At 43.0% G+C, this 14,958-nt stretch overlaps 1 protein-coding gene across 1 annotated transcript in view; it reads left to right on the top strand.

The window, feature by feature from the left end:
* Positions 1–9,721: 9,721 nt before the first annotated feature.
* The window catches only part of DDAH2 (DDAH family member 2, ADMA-independent), a 56,859-nt gene continuing 51,622 nt past the window's right edge, over positions 9,722–14,958 (top strand). The window contains exon 1 of the mRNA XM_081934216.1: positions 9,722–10,114. The gene's annotated coding sequence lies outside the window, so the exon portion shown is untranslated. The remainder of the gene's footprint in view (positions 10,115–14,958) is intronic.

The following is a 14,958-nucleotide window of genomic DNA, read 5'->3' on the forward strand; positions in this document are numbered from 1 at the left end:
TATATTTTTCACGCTTACGATGGTTACATGGTCACGTGATCGAAATTCAGAGGCTTGGCAACTGGCATGTATTTATGACAGTTGCACTGTCCCGGGGTCCTTTTGCGACCTCCTGAGAAGCAAAGTCAACAGGGGAAGCTAGATTCCCTGAACAACCCTGCTACTAGCCTAACAGCTGCAGTGATTCACTTAACAACAGTGGCAAGGAAGGCCGTCAAGTGGGGCAAAACTCATTTAACAACTGTCCTGTTTAGCAATGGAAATTTTGGCCTCAACTGTGGTCATAAGTCAAGGACTATCTATATTGTTCTTTGTTGCAAAGTCGTGTCTGACCCATCGTGACCCCGTGGACAACGTCCCTCCAGGCCTTCCTATACTCTACCATCCCCTGGAGTCCATTTAAGCTCACGCCGACTGCTTCGGTGACTCCATCCAGCCACCTCATTCTCTGTCATCCCCTTCTTCTTTTATCCCCCATCTTTCCCAGCATCAGGCTCTTCTCCAGTGAGTCTATAGTTCAAAAATTTACATCAAGGAAATTCAGATTTGGGACTATGTCATTCTGAGGCAGCAAGCAATACACACATCTGTGTTTTTTTTCAAACCAACTGCTAATACTTCTTTTCTCTGCTTTCTGTTCCATCACTATTTATATTGGTGGAAATAGTAAACAGAGCTATTGTGGCAGTAGAATATGGATTTTGCCCCTTGTGTTCTGAAGTTTTACGGTATTAATGCTGCACACAAACCTAGTCTGAATGGAAGGCAAATATATTTCCTGCTAGAATTCTCCCACATAGTGCCTATCCTTCTATTTCACAATATGGGCATCTGGGTGCATGTGATTTGGCATAGTTTGGTACTGTGCTGCAGTTAATTCTGTACAAATCTTGGGTGATCAGCATCTGGATTTGGTTTTCCTTCAGCTAATCAGAGAACTTGGTATCACAGATGCTTTGACTGTACAATGTGACGATGATGACAATTATACTGGTATGTTAATAATAATAATACCCTTTCCAAGATAGCAATGGCAGTTGTGAAAATATAGGTCTTCTTGGAGGGGAGAATACAATACGGTATCGAGCAGAAAAATTAAGATGTTATCCCATCTCACATCTGTTTCCTACTGAATTATCCTAACGCTGCAATTTATGTCTTTGCAGTTCTACGCAACGTGGTCAGAGGTGAATGAACTAGCGAGAGTCATTAGACAATGAGATGAGCAGCATATATAAATTTAATAAATAAATAAATAAGTAAATAAACAAAAAAACCAATAGCTCAATCAATCAGAATAGAGCTGGAAGGGACCTTGGAGGTCGTCTAGTCCAACCCCCTGCTCAAGCAGGAGACCCAATAACATTTCAGACTAGTGACTAGTGACAATCTCTTCTTAAAAATCCTTCAATGATGGAACACCTACAACTTGTTCCACTGATGAATTGTTTTCAGTGTTAGGTAGTTTTTCCTTAATTTCAGGTTGCTTCTCTCCTTGATTAGTTTCCATCCATTATTTCTTGTCCTGCCTTTTGTGCTTTGGAAAATAAATTGACCCCTCTCTACTTTGTGGCAGTCCCTCAGATACTGGAAAACTGCTATCATGTCAACCCTAGTCCTTTTTCCCCCCTAGACTAGCCAAACCCAAATCCTGCAAACCGTTCTTCGTATGTTTTAGTCTCCAGGCCCTTAATCATCTTAGTTGCTCTTCTCTGCACTTTTTCCAAAGTCTCAACATATTTTTTGTAATGTAGTGACCAAACTGGATTTGGTGTTCCAGGTGTGGTCTTACCAAGCTTACCAAACGCTAGTGGAACAAACACTCCAGGCTGTTGTTAAAAAAAAAAAAGACTTTCCAGAACTCCAATACCTATGTCTCCAAAATACAAATGGCAAAAACAACGATAACATTAAAATTCACTCCAATAGATGAGGCAGCAGGGTATATCAAATAAAGAATGACAGATAGGGATGAATATTTGAACTTCATTGGTGTGAAGTTCCGTACTGCATATGCGAACGCTGCTTCTCATCTGAATTATTGTATGATTGTTCCTCATATTAATTTTATTTGTATCCTGCCTTCATTATTTTTACAAGTAGCTCATGATGGCAAACATATCCAACACACCTTCCTCCTCCTTTTTCCTCACTACAACAACTTTGTACGGTGTTAGCAATGTCTGTCCCAGGAAGAAATGCCCAATTCTGCATATAGTATCTTGCACCCACATGTCTCTGCTAAAGACCTTTTATAGCTGAAAACTAAGAACAGTCAAGTAATGGCAGGCTATCATTATTAGATTGATTTATTGATTGATATTAGCCATCCAGTTCCAACAGATGTGTATTTTTTTTAATCGGGCATTGTCAGATAGAAAAAGCGCTTAAGATTTATATATGGCTTCATAGTTCTTTCCAGCCCCTTTAAGCAGTCAGCATTTTGCCCCCGACAATCTGGGTCCTCATTTTATCGACCTTGGAAAGATGGAGGGCTGAGTCAACCTTGAGCCGGTGAAGATCGAACTGCTGGCAGTTGGCAGAATTAGCCTGCAATACTGCATTCTAACTACTGTGCCACCACGGCTCAGTCCTATTTCCCAAACCCCCAATATGACCTAAAAGTCAATTGCAGAAAATACAACTTTAGCAACAGATTGGTCAATGCCTGGAATGCTCTACCTGACTCCATTGTTACATCCCCAAACCCCCACAGCTTCAATCCTAAACTGTCTACCGTGGACCTCACCTGATTCCTAAGAGGTCCTTAAAGGGGGAGTGCATAAGCGCACCAGCGTGCCTACCATCCCTGTCTTACTGTCCCCATTTATCTGCATCTACTTCCTTTGTTTACATTTATGTTCATACTTATACCTTGTACAAGTTTGACAAACAAACAAATAAAAATAAAATAAAGTCTCATACAAATGAGATCACAGTTAAGATAGTATTAAATCATAGTTTACTGAAATCAAGTCATTCCAGTCTGGTTGACATATGTTAACTAAATGTTAAAATACGAATGATCAATCTCGGTATCTAAATCACACATTACATTCAGCTCCAACTCAACAAACCACACTTTAAGACTTAGTCAGGGGTGGGATTCAGTCGGTTCGGACCAATTTGGGCGAACCAGATGCTAATTTTACTTCTGGATCACTGAACTGGTAGTTGCAAGGACTGGCTGGCCCTGCCCACCCCTCCCTCCCCGCCCTGGAGTCTCCACATGGCCCGTTTTGGATGCCAGGTAAGTGCAGGGCCCGCACGGAGGCTCTGGGAGGGTGAGAAACGGGCCTCCTGGAAGTTCCGGAAGTCCAGAAACAGGCCTGTTGTGATGGTTGTGATGGTAGCTACACCCTGTTAACACGTGTCACAGGTGAATGCCCCGATGTATCAGTGGTGGGATTCAGCCAGTTTGCACCTATTCGGGAGAACCGATTGTTAACTTTCTAAGCAGTTCGGAGAACCGGTTGTCGGAAGAAATTTTATTTTGTTTATTTCCACTTTACAGGGCTAATCCTGTAAGGAAGGCAGGAAGGAAACATTCTGGTGTTGTTTCTAGCCTAATCTTTGTTGTCCTGCTTACAGGAACTGCCTCTCTGGTTACCCCTTATTACATTGTAACAGCTAAGACGAAGCGCTCATCGACGTGAGTGATGTTGAGTTGGCCACGCCCACCCAGTCACATGACCACCAAGCCACACCTAGCCAGTTGGTCATTAGGGCAGAGAACGGTTGTTAAATTATTTGAATCCCACCACTGCTATGTATGTCCCTGTGTAGCAGATTCCATCTGTTCTCATGTAAACAGAGCCCGAGCAACTGAGTTATGCATGTGGTTGTCTGTAGCCTAGAAATAAATTATATTACAGAGACTGACTCCAGGTGTAACAGATTATCTGTGGGAACAGATGTCCATTGCCCTTAAAAATAGAGCATTTAATTTCCATCAGTTACATACAGAAATGAAATGTTAAGTTGCGGTACATGGCTTGTTACTCAGCTCACAAATGAGAGACTTTTGAGAATGTAAGTAGTCCCGGACTTACAACCATCCGTTTAGTGGCTGTTCAAAGTTACAATGACACTGAAAAAACCTGACTTGTGACCGTTTTTCACACTTACGGCTTTGCAGCATCACGTGATTAAAATTGGGAGGCTTGGCACCTAGCTGATACCGTGTTACCCTGAAAATAAGACGCAACTGGAAAATAAGTCCTAGCATGATTTTTCAGGATGCTCATAATATAAACCCTACCCACATATAAGCCCCAGTTAAGAGCGTCAGCCAGACAGATTCATTTAGTATCTACCCTTATTTTCCCTGAAAATAAGACCTAACCAGAAAATAAACCCGAATACGTCTTTTGGAGCAAAAATTAATATAAGACCCAATCTTATTTTCAGGGAAACATGGATATTTATGATGGTTGCAATATCCAGAAATCATGTGATCAACTCTTATGACCTTCTGACAAGCAAAATCAATGGGGAAGCCAGCTTCACTTAACAATCATGTTACTAACTTAAACAACTGCAGTGACACCCCAAGAAAATAAAAATTAAGAGCTGGAAGAGACACCTACAACAACAGAAAAAGAAAGGAAGAGAGGAGAGGAAATGGGAGGACGAGGAGGGAAGGAAGATAGAGGTGAGGAGAGGAAGATGGAAGGGAGAAGGAGAGAATGAGAGAGGGCAGGAAGGGGAAGAGAGGAGTAGGGGAGAAGAAAGGGAAGAAGGAAGGGAAAGGAGAGAGGAAGGAAGAAAGTAGAGAAGGGAGGGAGGGAGAAAACAAAGGGAAAAGAAGATAGTGTCAAAACAGGCGAGGGATGGTAAACAAAGCAACCCAAATGGTATATTATAAATAAATGGAATGACAAATGTATAAGAACAACGAATGTAAAAAAAGAATAATAACTATGTGAATGTATACCTTTAATTGTATATAGAAAAGAAAAAATAAAACACTTTAAAAATAAACAATTGCAGTGATTCATTTAATAACGGTGGCAAGAAAAGTTGTAAAAATCTTCCTCCTTCTATTTTCCTCACAACAACAACCCTGCGCAGTATCAGCAATGAGAGAATCGTTGATCCCAGGAAAAAATGCTCATTTTTGCATCTGGTATCTTGTACTTGGGATTCTGCTTACAGATCTTTGGCAAAACTCAGTTAACAACCTAACAACAGAACTCTTTGGCCTCAACTGTCGTGATGGCCAAATATGGCTTTTTCAGGCTCGTGCCTTGGTGTGCATTTTTTCCAATGAGACAAAACGAGACAGGAAGATCACTTTATTACAATTTATCCGAATATTCAGACAAAAGGAATTCCTCTCATTCAATGAGGGAATCCTGATCTTTAGCTTACATCCCCTTTTATAGTTAACATAACAAAGAAGTCTGAAAGAGGAAGGTTGATTGGACAGGATAATACAATACAATACAATAGTAGAGTTGGAAGGGACCTTGGAGGTCTTCTAGTCCAACCCCCTGTCTAGGCAGGAAATCCTATACCGTTTCAGACAAATGGCTATGCAACATCTTCTTAAAGACTTCCAGTGTTGGGGCATTCACAACTTCTGGAGGCATTTTCTGTTCCACTGATTAATTGCTCTGTCAGGAAATTTCTCCTCAGTTCTAAGTTGCTTCTCTCCTTGATTAGTTTCCACCCATTGCTTCTTGTTCTACCCTCAGGTGCCTTGGAGAATAGTTTGACTCCCTCTTCTTTGTGGCAACCCCTGAGATATTGGAACACTGCTATCATGTCTCTCCTAGTCCTTCTTTCTCTTAAGCTAAACATATCCAGTTCCTGCAACCATTCTTCATATGTTTTAGTCTCCAGTCCCCTAATCCTCTTTGTTGCTCTTCTCTGCACTCTTTCTAGAGTCTCCAAAACTGAATGCAGTATTCCAAGTGTGGCCTTACCAAGGCATTATAAAGTGGTATTAACACTTCACGTAATAGCATACATGTTGATTAAAATGAGGTCTGAAGGGTCATAAATTGTAAGGAGAAAGGTTGTTTAGGGTTCACAAGAGATAATAAGCCAGACCCCAATTTGTACTAACAAACTTTTCTTATCAGGAGCTAGTCTCCAGCTTGTTTATCAGTTTAGGAATGTTAAAAGTTAATAAATCTTGAGCATCACTTTAAAAGAAAGAATGTAAATCAGATTAAAATGCAAGCTAGCTATGTTAGTTAACAAATAACAAAACCCATGTTTATCTGCCCCTCAGTGGTCATAACTTAAGGATTACCTGCATCAGTATCATGTATTGTCTTCAAGACAAATACAGGTAGTCCTCGACTTGCGACTACAATTGAGTCCAAAATTTCTGCTGTTAAGTGAGTACATTTGTCAAGTGGGTTTTGCCCCATTTTATGACTTTTCTCGCCACCGTTCTTAAGTGAACCCTTGCAATTGATAAGTTAGTAGCCTGGTTGTTAAGTGAATCTGGCTTCTCCATTCCCCATTGACTTTGCTTGTCAGAAGGTCACAAAAAGGATTACATGTCCTTGGGACACAGCAGTGGTCATAAATCTGAACCAATTGCCAAGCGTCTAAATATTGGCCACATGATCATGCAGAGGTTGCAACTGTGAAAAACGGTCATAAGTCACATTTTTCAGTGCTGTTGTAACTTTGAATGGTTACTAAATGAACTGTTGTAAGTCGAGGACTAGCTGTAGTCTTCTATGGAGCACAGAATTTTGATTGTAAGTTATTGTGGTCTTAAGTCTAGGCCTGATCGGACTTGATTCCACAACTGCTTTTACAACGGTCATAAAGGTGGTCACCACAGTCACTAAACAAATCACATAGTTGGTAAGCGAATCTACCTACATTAGGACTGCCTAAATACAATGTTCAAGGTGGGCCATAAGGAAAGGGGAAAAAATGTCCGTTGCATCCTGAGATTGTTTAAGTGAGGTGCGCTAAACCTCAAGGTTTCTGTATGCCTTTATTTATGTCTCTATATATTTATTTATATAATAGATTTAATACAATACAATAATACAATAGCAGAGTTGGAAGGGACCTTGGAGGTCTTCTAGTCCAGCCCCCTGCCTAGGCAGGAAACCCTATACCGTTTCAGACATATGGCTATCCAACATCATCTTAAAGACTTCCAGTGTTGGGGCATTCACAACTTCTGGAGGCAAGCTGTTCCACTGATTAATTGTTCTAACTGTCAGGAAGTTTCTCCTCAGTTCTAAGTTGCTTCTCTCCTTGATTAGTTTCCACCCATTGCTTCTTGTTCTACCCTCAGGTGCCTTGGAAAATAGTTTGAATAAAGAAACTATACAATAAAGGAATTTGGTTTAGATGGTTATTGCCAGAAGGAATGTTGATCTTTTGGGAGGGAAACAGGATAAGAATTAATACAGTGCAGGAGGCGGAAGCCTTCATTAAAAAGAATTTTCCTCTCCTAGAGGACGAACATAGCGAAGGTAGTGGAAGGGACACTAAGGTGCAAGATAAGAAGGAGGGGGGGGCTGAGGCTTCCTCTGGGGACAGGGATGAAGGAGCATTATCGAAAAGGCTCAGATCACAAAAATAAAAGTATTTGAAATAATAGCAATTGGTGATACTCTATGAATGAACACATGGTTGACAATATAGAATAAGACCTTGTTTTCTGCTTATCTTTTATATTTTGTTTTTAAGATTGTAAAAATTGTGAGTTTTGGATGGGTTTCTATCACTAGTGTGGGAGCTGCCAAATTTTTTTGTATCCCCTTACCTTTTCCCATATATGTATAAAAACCAATAATTTTTTTTCAAAAAAAAAATAGTTTGACTCCCTCTTCTTTGTGGCAACCCCTGAGATATTGGAACACTGCTATCATGTCTCCCCTAGTCCTTCTTTCTCTTAAGCTAAACATACTCAGTTCCTGCAACCATTCTTCATATGTTTTAGTCTCCAGTTCCCTAATCATCTTTATTGCTCTTCTCTGCACTCTTTCTAGAGTCTCCACATCTTTTCTACATCGTGGCGACCAGAACTGAATGCAGTATTCCAAGTGTGGCCTTACCAAGGCATTATAAAGTGGTATTAACACTTCTCGTGATCTTGATTCTATCCCTCTGTTGATGCAGCCTAGAACTGTGTTGGCTTTTTTTGGCAGCTGCTGCACACTGCTGGCTCATATTTAAATGGTTGTCCACTAGGACTCCAAGATCCCTTTCACAGTTACTACTACTGAGAAAGGTATCACCTATGCTGTACCTGTGCATTTCCTTTTTGTTGCCTAAATGTAGAACCTTACTCTTTTCACCATTGAATTTCATTTTATATGGCCACCCAATTCACGCGGTGACTTTTATCCTCTTTCCATTTTCCAGACTTCATAACCTTCTCCTTTCCCCTGAACTTCAGCCTTAAGCCAGGCTTTGGGCAAGCCCAATGCCCCTAGACTGTGTTGTGTCTCTTATGTCATATAATATATGTAGGTATGTGTGTATGTGCATAATTTATATATATATATATAATTCAGATCAATGCCTCGTTGCTGGGTGGGCATGGCCGTGATGTATGTGGCCTAGTCCCTCCTGCACCTCGGGGGGTGGGGTGGGGAGGGTGTTTTCGCCCTCCCTGAACCTTCGCGTGGGCCCTGCCTTTACCTGGCATCCAAAACAGGCTGCAAATATGGTTTTCTGCCTGCATGGTCTTCTGTGATAAGCCGAAGGACAGAAAGAGGGAGTAGTGACCTTCCTCCCATATTTAGGCATACCAGGGGTTGTAACACAAATATATATATAGATATATAGATATATAGATATATAGATATATAGATATATAGATATATAGATATATAGATATATAGATATATAGATATATAGATATATATATAGATATATAGATAGATATAGATATAGATAGATAGATATAGATATAGATAGATAGATAGATAGATAGATAGATAGATAGATAGATAGATAGATAGATAGATAGATAGATAGATAGATAGATAGATAGATAGATAGTGTGCCTATACATATAGGTTGGGTAGGGGCACAAGATTCACATGTATACATTCGAACCAGACTGTATTGTTTCTGTGTCAGATAATATATGTGGGTATATACATGTTTATTTATTATTATTTATTTATTTATCTTGTCATGTTTATGTAGTGTACATTGGAAGTGATGACCCTTTTGGAGAGCTGTATGCCACGAAATTTCATTTTAACGCTTGCCGATTAGTGTACGTTTAAAGTACCCAATAAAGTTATTCTAGGGCTAAGTCAACTCGCTCTTTCTCCGTTTCTCAAGGGATCTTCCGTCAAGAGCTCCCGTCCCATTGCACCGCTTCGTTCGGACGGCCCTTTTTTTTTCATTTTCTTTTTCAAGCCCCGATGCGGGCTAGAAACTTTTTTTCATTTTATTTTTAAGAATCCTGTTTTTGCCGGCCCCGCTTCCTAGGAGACCCCGAGCCTCGCGACCCCACCCGAGGACGATCCCTCCCTCCCTCCCACACTTCTCCCAGACGCCGAACAGATGCCTTCTTTTCGGGGGGGGGACCGCTCCCGCCGCTCTCTCCCCTTCCGCGAAGGGAAAACGCCTTTTCTCGCTTTTCCCACGTCGCGAGAGGCGTCCATTCTTGGACCGACGCCTGGAAGTGGGAGTGAGGTGGGTGTTTTGCTTTGGAACCAGCCCTGTGGGGAAAAGGGAGGGACTTGCCGGAGCCCCACTCCCTCCCGCCCCCCAGCCTCCAGACAATGAGCTTCCGACCCACCGACCCCCCCTCTCCCTCCCGCGCGCGTCCAGAGTCCCCCCCCCGCTCCGCCTGCTTTGAGAAAGAGGAGTGTGGGGGGAGGGAAAGGGGGCTGAGCGTCGGGGTTGATCCCGCCCTCCCTCCTGGCCGGCCGTTCCCCGCTGCCCAGCTTCCGTCAGGCTGCTGAAGGGACGGGCGGGCGGCGAGTGGCAAAGAGAAGGGTGCTCCGGTCCGGATAGAAAGAAGGATCGGAGCTCCGGAAGGCGTGGGAATCCTCCTTACTCTCCTCGATCCCTTTCTCTGGAGTCGCCGGCGAGGAGAAGAAGGAGGGGAAAAAAAGGAGAGGAGAGACGGGACTTTCCAGTGAATGGACTCGCCGAAGGAGCGGTAAGGGAGCGGGGGGAGTGGCGGGGCTGGTCGGCGGGGTCCTGCGGGAGGGGAAGGATGAGTGGCGCGGGAGGGACGATGTAAGGAGTGGGAGTGGAGTGAGTGGAGCTCGTGGGTGGGGCAGGGATCTCCGACTCCGCGGCTCTTTCTTTTTCCCCCAGGCGAGCAGGTCGGCTTGGAGAAGGGTTGATTTCCCCTGGTCCGGGCTGGGGAGAGAGGTGATCTTCTTGGATCTCCTCGGGGAGAGATTTGGGGCGATGGGGAGACGCGCAGCGGGGCGAGTCTTGCAACGGCTTAAGAGGGGGGGCTGCTTCACTCCGGGGAGGGAGGAATTGCTACGAACAGCCCTTGGTTGCATAAAAAGAGGCATATCGAATCAAAATCACTCCCAAGTAGGAGTTACCGCTGTACAAAGCCTTAGTATAAGAACACACCTGGAATCCTGGATCCAGTTTTGGGGACACCACGTTATCAAACACAGACAAAAAAGATGTTGAGACTTTGGAAAAAGTGCCAGAGAAGAGCAACTAAGATGATTTAAAGGCCTGGAGACTAAAACATATGAAGAACGGTTGCAGGATTTGGGTTTGGCCAGTCTAGAGAAAAGAAGGACTAGGGGTGACATGATAGCAGTGTTCCAGTATTTGAGAGGTTGCCACAAAGAAGGAGGGGTTAATTTATTTTCCAAAGCACCAGAAGGCGGGAGAAGAAACAATGGATGGAAACTAATCAAGGAGAGAAGCAACCTGGAATTGAGGAGAAGCTTCCTAACAGTGAGGGACAACCAGTGGAACAGCTTTGCCTTCAGAGGTTGTGGGTGCTTCATCATGGGAGGTGTTTAAGAAGAGACTGGACAGTCACTTGTCTGAAATGGTATAGGGTTTCCTGCTTGAGCAGGGGGTTGGACTAGAACACCTCCAAGGTCCCTTTGGTGGGTGATTAACCAGCAGAATTAACCAGCTAATTAACCAATTAACCAGTGGAGTAGCTTGCCTCTAGAAGTTGTGGGTGCTTCATCACTGGACTTTTCAAAAAGAGACTAGACACCCACCTGTCTGAAATGGTACAGGGTCTCCTGCTTGAGTAGGGGACTAGAAGACCTCCAAGATCCCCTCCAGCTCCATTCTGATTGATTGGTTTTAAGAAAAAGGAGTGAGCTGGAGATATCAGCCCTGGTGGGATGGAGGTTACAGGCTCTTGAGTCTTGAAGGTCTTGTTTGGTCTGCTTGGCAGAAAAAGAGTGCATTTGTTTCTAGGACAGGAGAGGGGAGATTGAGCTGAGTGGTGGGGACAGGAGAGGAGTTAGAGGACTACTCAAGTGGGACAATGTCTTTTTCATCAGGGATGCATCAGAAGAAGCCCAACAGAGGTTCAGGGGTAATAACAGAATAACAGAGTTGGAGGTCTTCTAGTCCAACCATCTGTGTAAGCAGGAAACCCTATACCGTTTCAGACAAATGGCTATCCAACATCTTCTTAAAGACTTCCAGTGTTGGGGCATTCACAACTTCTGGAGGCAAGCTGTTCCACTGATTAATTGTTCTAACTATCAGGAAATTTCTCCTCAATTCTAAGTTGCTTCTCTCCTTGATTAGTTTCCACCCATTGCTTCTTGTCCTACCTGAGGTGCTTTGGAGAATAGTTTGACTCCCTCTTCTTTGTGGCAGCCCCTGAGATATCGCAACACTGCTATCATGTCTCCCCTCGTCCTTCTTTTCATTAAACTAGACGTACCCAATTCACAAATTAGGGTGTTGGTTCCTTGGCCTCTTTTCTCTTCTGGTCCTAACTAGGCCTTTTCCACTAGTGTTCTCCAAATACCTTGGATCTCAGCTGTCATTTTCCCAGCCAAGGTTGGGAGGGGGTGCGTGATGAAAATTGTGGTTCAGTATCTTTGAAGTCAACCAAGGAAGAGCTGTTCTAGCAGTTGTCCATCCAACCCTCAATCCATTAGGACTCTGAAATCGTCCAAGCACAAAACTAGTATTATTATTTGGGGAAGGACTTGCTGGATTTCTTTGAGGAAGGAAGAACTTGGAGATACATTTGCCGGGTATGAGGATGTCCCAGAATTGTGGTGGGTCTCTTGAATGTCCAACCTAGAAGAGGACAAAAAGGAGGAGACTGTAGCTGAGATGGGCAACAGATTGTTGTTTTGTGGTTAATCCCCCTAAAGAAGTTAGTAAAGTGGAACAAATCATGGCTAGGATCAGGTAAAAGAAGCAAACATACTTGGTGAGATGGTCCAAAAGCTAGCTTGATGGCCAGAGTGTTTAAGAGACTTAATGCTCTTCAGAGGGTCCCAGATTTAATTTCCATCGTCATCAGAAACAGCAAGAAAAGTTAGTGGCCGAGTTCACTACATCTGCCAAGATGAAGCTGGACACAAACCATTGTAAAAGGGTGAAGCTGGCCTTCTATAATGTGGATTCCAGTTTCCAGTGATTCTTTTCTTGGCTGCGAGGGTGAACTTTTTCACTTCAAGGGTGTATCCTGTCATCTTAGCTACAGAGGCTGCTTTCTGGAGCGGAAAGCATTAAGGCAGTCTGCTCTTGATTATAGGATGTGCTGCATCTTTTGTTTCAGTACTATTCACTGGAGTCGTGGAATGGTATGAAGTTGATTTTAATTTCCCGTGCATTTGGTACCATGACTGAGTTTCTATCATGGAAGCCACATCCTTCTTAACAGAAGGGTTTTCGGATGGTGGTAATGGGACATCTGGGTTAATGGTAATAAAGAGGCCTTTGAAATTTCACTAGTAGTCTGTTGTGGGATTTAGTTATAGGGAATTGATCTCGCTGCCATTCCTATTTTGGCATGATTGCATTGTTCGCTTCGGTGTTGGAAGAAAAAGTGGCAAATATTAAGACGAACCTGAACGGCTCTGTGCAAACTGAATTGTCACCAAGAGAGCTGTTCGCCCCCCCCCCCCGGCCCAACCTGATGCCAATCCAGTAGCATCGGACTGTAACTCTGACCACTTGAGTCAGCAGGTTGGTAATCCTATTGTCTGGAGATAAAAAGAGGCCATGGATGGATCCAGATTTTAGCCCCCACTCAGCATAGGAACTCGCTGGATGGGCTTTGAAAAGGGATCTCTCGGTTCACTGTATCTCGTACATTCATAATGAGGTTAAAATGTGGGGTGGGAAAACCTACAAAGATGATGAAGGATAAACACGCCATAAATCAGTGCCTTGGTTTGGGCTCAACGGAACCTTTGAAGTTGGCCTCTGCAGTGAAGTCTTGATTGTTGAATTAAAATGCCGAAGTGGATGCATGTAAGATCTTATATGTGTTTTGAGTGCAATTCCTCCCTCCCTCCCTCCTTTCTTTCTTTCTGTCTGTCTTTCTGTCTTTCTTTTCCCTCCCTTTCTTTCTTTCTTTCTTTCTTTCTTTCTTTCTTTCTTTCTCTCTTTTTTCACTCTTTTCATTTTCTCTCTTTTCTTTCTTTTCTCTCTTTTTCTTTTTCTTTCTCTCTCTTTTCTTTCTTTCTCTTTCTTGTTTTCTTTCTCTTTTTTCTTTCTCTTTCTCTCGCTTTTCTTTCTCTTTTCATTCTCTCTCTATTCTTCCTTCCTTCCTTCCTTCCTTCATTTCTTCTTTCCTTCCCACCTCTCGCCCCCTCCCTTTTCCCTCCCTCCCTCCCTCCCCCCTCCCTCCCTCCCTCCCTCCCTCCCTCTTTCTTTCTTTCTTTCTTTCTTTCTTTCTTTCTTTCTTTCTTTCTTTCTTTCTTTCTTTCTTTCTTTCTTTCTTTCTTTCCTCTTAAACATGCAGTGTCCAAAGTTGATTATTTCTCATCCCACATGGCCAATCTGCTTCCTTTCCCATGACCAAACCAGACCAAAAGGAAGGAAAGAATTCCCTGGCTATGAATTTCATCGTTTTTTCTTTGCAGAGAGGGAAGAAATTGGACTGTGGATTGAAAACAACATGGAGTAAAGGAAAGGAAAGGAAAGAAACAATACATATCTTTTTTCCTTGACAAGGTTTATGCTCTGCCTAGAGGACTTTTTCTCATTTCATTTCAGCTCTGTAGCCTTTTGCTCCTCCTGATTGCATCTGTGTTTTATGATTCCTGTTGGGATAGAAGTGAATCTTCATTTGTATGTCCAGCGCGGCTGGCCTGGAATCACCTCGTGGTTGATTAGAAAAACTGCTTCTTGATAAACTTACCTGACTGTTCCGCATTAGGTGATAAAAGAGTCCAATTGTAACATCAGCAGTATATAATGGCAACCAGCCTATTGGTACCTCTGGAGCATGAAGGTTAAATGGGTGATTTACATGGGACGTGAGAATAAGCTCTGAGCTCTTTCCCACTCAAAGTGGTTTGGACTAAAAGAGGCTTATGGATAAGACAGAGCTCATATGCTCTTGCTGGGTCACTGACTTGCCTTCTTATGTTCCTTATCAACAAAGAGAAGACTAAGGGTCTGTCTCCCAAAGAGCCCTTTGGGCGTGCACTTCACCATTCTTCTATGCCAGAGATGGGAAACGATGAGCCCTTCATAACTTGTGGACTTCAACTCCCAGAATTCCTGAGACAAGCATGGTTGCCTCAGGAATTCTGGGAGTTGAAGTCTGCAAATTAAACAAGGGCCATCGTTCCCCACCCCTGTTCTATGCTTATGCTTTCCCCATAAGAGAAGGAAGGGGCTGCGTTTTCCCAAAGGAAATTGGGAAGACCTGCCAAAGAAGTGTATTCAGTTCATATCTGCAAAAATGCCTGGAAATAAGAAACATTTCTGCTAAAAGGAGAATTAGTTGAAGGGAGTCTTGAAAAGAAGAGTGTTTAAGGACCTCCTAAATCTTAGAGTCGCAAAAACATGGGGCCATCACTG

The sequence above is a fragment of the Natrix helvetica genome, assembly GCF_964273705.1.
Source record: "Natrix helvetica genome assembly, chromosome: 1".
Taxonomy (NCBI): Eukaryota; Metazoa; Chordata; class Lepidosauria; order Squamata; family Natricidae; genus Natrix; species Natrix helvetica.